Genomic DNA, 6,000 nt, shown 5'->3' with positions numbered 1-6,000 from the left:
GCGTGTCCGCAGTTTGTTGCAAGTTTGTTGTTAGCGTTGTTCTTAGCTGTGAGTTCTTGTCGATCAACCACCAAAGTTTTCTGCCGTTCGTTCAATCGCTCTATTTTCTTGCGTTTTTCAATGATAATTTTTTGTCAAAGTATAGCAGCTGTAATAGTAATTTAATTTTACTGCAGGGCATGCTCGCTTTTTACGATGAATTTCACGCGTGTAGATTTCGTAGTATTGATTCCAGTTCTTCGTGTTTTTAGCCAATATTCTATCTCGTTGAGACGTTGTTGCAGTTTATTTGAAGTTTCACGCGAATTTCGATCGCACGCTAATACAGCCGCATCGTCGGCAAACGTAGCAGTTCAGGTATTCACCGAATTGGGACTATTCGAAACTCTCGATATTTCTGGGCATCGTCTTGAACCGAATATATCGCAAATAATAGTAAGCTAAGAATCAAGGCTCGCCTTCGAGAAATTTAACGAAGTTGTTAATTATCATCTTGTTTATAATTCAGCCGTGAAACGTATGTTTATTAGTAATTCTTGTCGTTGATTAGGGTTGCAGTAAAACTAATTAAAAACATCGCTCGCATGGAAGGCGAGCTTTGGTTTTCTTCGAAAACACGATTACATAGTACGTGATAAGATTTTAAAGAAAACATCTCAAAGATCGCGTATGAGATGTATTCGCGTATATTCAAGAAGAACGTTGAAAATGACAAAAGCGGAGAACATGTTTCTCTAAAAAGAAAAAAAGAGGCAGAATATCATTTGCATTATTATTACGCGAAATTATTAATCGAATTATCGACAGTATGCATTTAAGGCACACGCGTATTCACCGCCAATTGCTCTTTCTCTTTCTTCCTGTTCTTTAAGTTCGTTTAATTTTAATTTTATCTTACGTTCTTTCGTATTCATAGAGTAGATTTTTGGAAACACTTTGGGTGAATATAGAACCACGTATGGTTTACGCGGATGTATGTATTAGCAGGGCAATTTTCTGAATTGGTGGTTTGTCACCTTTGACCCGGTAACCGGGCTTCCTTTGTTTCCACGATGAAACGACAAGATGCGTAGGCGACATGCGTCGAAGCCAGTCAGATTGCGTGGATCGAAGTAGTAACACATTTTCTTATTCCTGAGATTCCTTTATACGTGGCTTGCACCGTTTAAATCCATCTGAAAGGGAAATGGAAATGGAAACTCACGTAAATGTTATAGAAAGGATATTATAATTATTCCTTAAATAAATAAATTGCAACTTACGAATAAATACTAGCTCCAGATGAATCCAGTTTAGACAGCTCCTTTGGCTAATCTTATACGTAAAAAGGAAAAGATATGGAGGATAGGAAAATTGGGGAATTGATATTCGCGTAAAGCAATGGGAAAATTTGGAAAGCTTCTCGACCCGAACGTTACACGATGCCGGAAAGTTATGGCCGGATAGATTTCTTTGCGTATCCCAAAGATATTCGAATCTATTACTTCAACTGGTATTTTCTTTCACTTTGAAAGCATTTTTCATTGCCACGATCTACCGTTTCTTATAAAAAGTACCTTTCCGAAAAAGATTTGTCCTTTAAACTCTATTCAAGCTCTATAGCTTTAATCTATCACGTCACTATCGTGTCACCATCTATTCTTCATCCGCGATACTCGGACATAAAAAAGGACAGAATGCTTGATAAATTGTATCTCTAAAGGCTAGTCCTTTTAAACTCACAAATTGGCTATTAAGGATGGCAATTACTTTTCAAATGAAAAACTTTAGACAACGCTCTTCTACCTTAATGTAATACCAAAGTAAAATGAAGCAGTCGCGTCCTTTTGTTTGCAGCATTCTGCACGAGCAGATATATATTTCGTTAAAACTTGCGCAACTTCTGTCGAGCAGCTTGCCAATTTCCTTTTAGACGTACCATCGACTCCTGTTTCCTTTCAAACTTTCGTCAGAAATTTTTCTTCCTCCGCCTTTTCTGCCTTGCTACAGCGCGTCAGTAAAATCGCGCATATCCCGACGAGAATCGGGTGCAAAATGTTGACGAAATGGTTGATGGAACGAACGAGATATAGAGTTAGCTGTATGTACGATTTTATACGGCTCGGTTAGAGCACGTAAGGGTATCTCAGTGGAGCAGTTTGAGTTACAGATGGTACGAGGTCCCGGGCTTGGGAAATCAATACCGTCAAAACCTCCCCTGGTCCTGTGTCACAGCTATCCCTATTCCTCGTGCCAGCTGTAAAGTCGTAGCCCCGCTCCACGCAGAATACCTTGCCTTCGATCACTTTTCTCGAGGAACGGTCGGGTTTTAAAGCGAACAATCGAGAATCAGCTCGTTCTTTCTTTTTTCCTTTCCTTAACCTTCTCAGCTTGTTCGACGTACACGCGTAGGTTTCTTTACACATCTCTGTTCCTTTGTATCGGATTGGTTCGTAAGCTGGTGGAATTTTGCCCGCGCACGATTATCTGACACATAGTAACAGGACAATTTATTCGTGATTTGTAAAATTTCGTTAAATTCTTAATTTCAATCTTTTTTTTTGGATCGATCGTGCTATAGGATGCAGGGTGGCTGCATTCGTTGCAAATGAAATAACGCGTCTTTTGTCCGATATTCCTAGCTGTTAAAGTCTTTGGTAATTCGCCAGAATAACTTCGATACCGACACGATCTTCGCTATTTAGGAAGAATCATGAATATTTGAAATGCTGTCGCCTTCAAACGCCGGCTCTTTGAAGATCGTCTTCGATCATTCGGAGATTCGACTCGTCGAGAAACTGTCACGGATCTAAATACCACTCCGTGAGCTTCAAGGCTATTAAATTACGTTACCGCCAATCCGAATTTACGGCGCGTTATTGAATAAGCTCCAGATGATACGCGGTAATCCGGCGCACGATCGAAGTTTATATTTAACACGGGAACAGCGAACGTATCGATAGGCATTAAATTTAATAAATACATATCAGTAACATAGATAGCATTTGGTATTATGGTGCTCGCCACGGATCATCCAATGTATCGTCATTATCGTTCGCAGTGACACGGTAACCCGTATGGCCCGGCGTATCTCGGCTAAAGATCGATTTACATCGAGCCGAATACGTCGATGGATTCGCAATCGCGACTATTAAATTTTTAATGAAACCGAGCGCGCCGGCTGCTGTCGTTTAATTAAACAGGTGGATCGCGCGAGAAACGACGAACACCGTGTAGCCTAGCGAGAGATGTTCGACGAACAAACGCCGCTAACAGAATCTTCGTGGCTGCCTCGAAATATCGATCTCCATTATCTGTCAATCAACGTCGTCGATCAGCAAATGGGAAACACGTTGGGAAATGCGTGCACACGTTGATTCGTCGCGATGCTTACAGAGATTCCCTTGTTCGCTGATTTTCCTACTCGTTTCGCGATAAGATCTATATAATTACCCTTTCTAAGGTAGATAGCGGTTAAGCACGAGCGATAAAAGCAAAAAATATCTTTCTCGAAAAATACCTTTTCTTTCGACCGTGTCATAAATCACGTAGATCTGAAATAAAATAAATATTATCGTACCGCTTTTGAAATTCTCTCTTGGACTCTTGAAATTCTCCTTACCGATAGACCTCTATTTTTAGAATTCATCCCCTATACGTCGTGTTGCGAATAAAATTATATGTTCTCCCCTTTGAATTATCAATCTGGTGTAATTTTCGCGATTTCTTGCTACAAAGCAATTTGTAATTTTTCCTATTTCGTAAAAAAAACGAATAATTGCAGCGATTGTTGTCAACCATCGACCACGACGATGTACAGTGTTTCTATTTTTAATAAATTATCGACTAGTCGACTGAGTTTGATAAGAGCGACGCTATCGATTCGAGTAATTTCTAGAGTATCGTAAGACTTGTGTGTAAAATGATTATTTGTATACTTATTGGCAAATGTTTTCTTATCGTTTATCTTAAGTATTCCTACGAAGTAGTCTAACGGATATTTTATCGTTTCTTTTATCGAATTGTAAAGTGGAATTATGAAGTGGATCGATGTTTGCTATCTTTAAGTCCTTTAGTCGAGACAACATAAGTGTGATCGAAGTATTATCGAAATATTTTTAAGAATTTGAAATTAACGTGAATCGTGTAGAAGAACGTGTATAACTTTACTCTTGAGTATTTGCAATAGATTAAGCAGATGCGCGTGAGATAACGATCGTAAATCATAATTTTAATGTGTCGTTTAAACGCTAGAAATATCGGTTCGGTTATTTAATAACATTCGATAAAGGCAAATAAATAAAGCACGTTGTTATATTTATCATCGAACGATTAATCTGCCATTAACCAATTAAGCATACTCTTTAACAGTATACATGTTTATAATAGAACGATATAGTGCAATTCAATGTTCTATTCATGTAAATTAATTACTTGCGGTTTTAATTAATCAAATAGAATCGATTGTTTCTGTCCTACGTACCGAGCATCTGGCGTATAACGAATAAAATGATATTCGAAGTGATTAATTGGTATTGCCATGTACAGTGAGTGTATTATAGAATTTTCATTTAAAGATATAAAGATATAAAAGAGAAATACAAAAGGACCATCTATTGTTTCACGTCTAAACGATTTCTAGATAATTTCTCTATTAGTAATTCAACAACTTTCAAAAACAAAAATAACGCGAAGAGAAATTATCGGATATTCGCTACATACCATTACTGCTTTTATCGAATATCACACCTTAGAAGTTATTTTCATGAAACGAACAAACTTCAAACGTTCTTGCCTTGAGAAACTTATGGATACGTTAGAAGACCCGTTGGGACGATAAAATGATAAATGGTAAGGTCTTCCAGATTTTTCCTAATCGTGGTATCGATGAATCAGTTTGTCGGAGATGGATGAATTTGAAAGAAATATATATATATATTAGTCGCCAAGTATTAATCGTTCTTACGTAAAAGCAGATTTAATGGAAAAAACAATTTCGTTAATATACCCGATGTGTCTCGAAATGCGATACGCAAACGGCATCTAACTGACGTAAATGATATGCAAACTAAATACGACACGTTTACGTCCATCAATGTTTATTAGTATGTTGTTCTTCTATATCTGAATCGAAGCTGTAATGAAACATAGATTTTAATTAGAGTACATTTTCCAATAGATTGAACGGCTTTCACGGAAGAATATTACTATATAGATCATTATCGGATTTAATATTCCGCTTTAATTTCAATATCTATAGCCGTATCGTTATTGTAATCTTATTGAACGTTGCTATCGAAACAATTATTGTTTAAAACTCGGCAAACTGTTAAAGCTCGTTTATAAGTCAACGATGACGGAGAAAATTATTTATTCATAACTTGTGATACTTTTTACGCGGATAGAGACGAGTTAATCGGTCTTGGTCTATGGACGAGTGAAATAACGATGCTTCATTACCGATTAATTTATACCAAAATATTTTCTCAGGGATAATCAGCGAATTAAAGGAAGTTGTACAAGATATTCCTAGCCGTAATTAAGCCGTTGAATTATTCACGACGATATTCATCGAGCCTTATCTACGATAAAATTATTACCGTTATGGTGGAATTAATTTTATCTCGCGTCGACAATTTTCTTTCGAACCCTTTTAAGTTAAATTTCTTTCTTTTTTTATTTTTTTTATTTTTAGCAATTACCAACAATACAAACACATTCGTCGAGCGGTTTTATGGAAAGAGACAAAACGTATTAAAATAAAATACGTGAAGTTATTTGAACTTTGAACCTTTCCTTTTCGATTCATCTTGCGTTTACACGTAACACGCAGCCACGAAAATTAATTCTTGTATGGCAAAGTAATGTTCAATTTTACGTTGCAAATCGACCGCCGGTGTCCCATCGGCGTTTTGTTATTTTCCAATACGACTGTGTTCTGCGCTACGTGTTTCAGGGATGAGGAAGGCGATAGTAAAGTTGTAGAGTACAACGACTCGAGGAAAATGTAACGACTCTGTG

This window comes from Bombus bifarius, unplaced genomic scaffold (assembly GCF_011952205.1).
Source record: "Bombus bifarius isolate JDL3187 unplaced genomic scaffold, Bbif_JDL3187 scf7180000008062, whole genome shotgun sequence".
Taxonomy (NCBI): domain Eukaryota; kingdom Metazoa; phylum Arthropoda; class Insecta; order Hymenoptera; family Apidae; genus Bombus; species Bombus bifarius.
The sequence above is the reverse complement of the archived record's forward strand: the minus strand, read 5'-3'. Positions refer to the sequence as shown.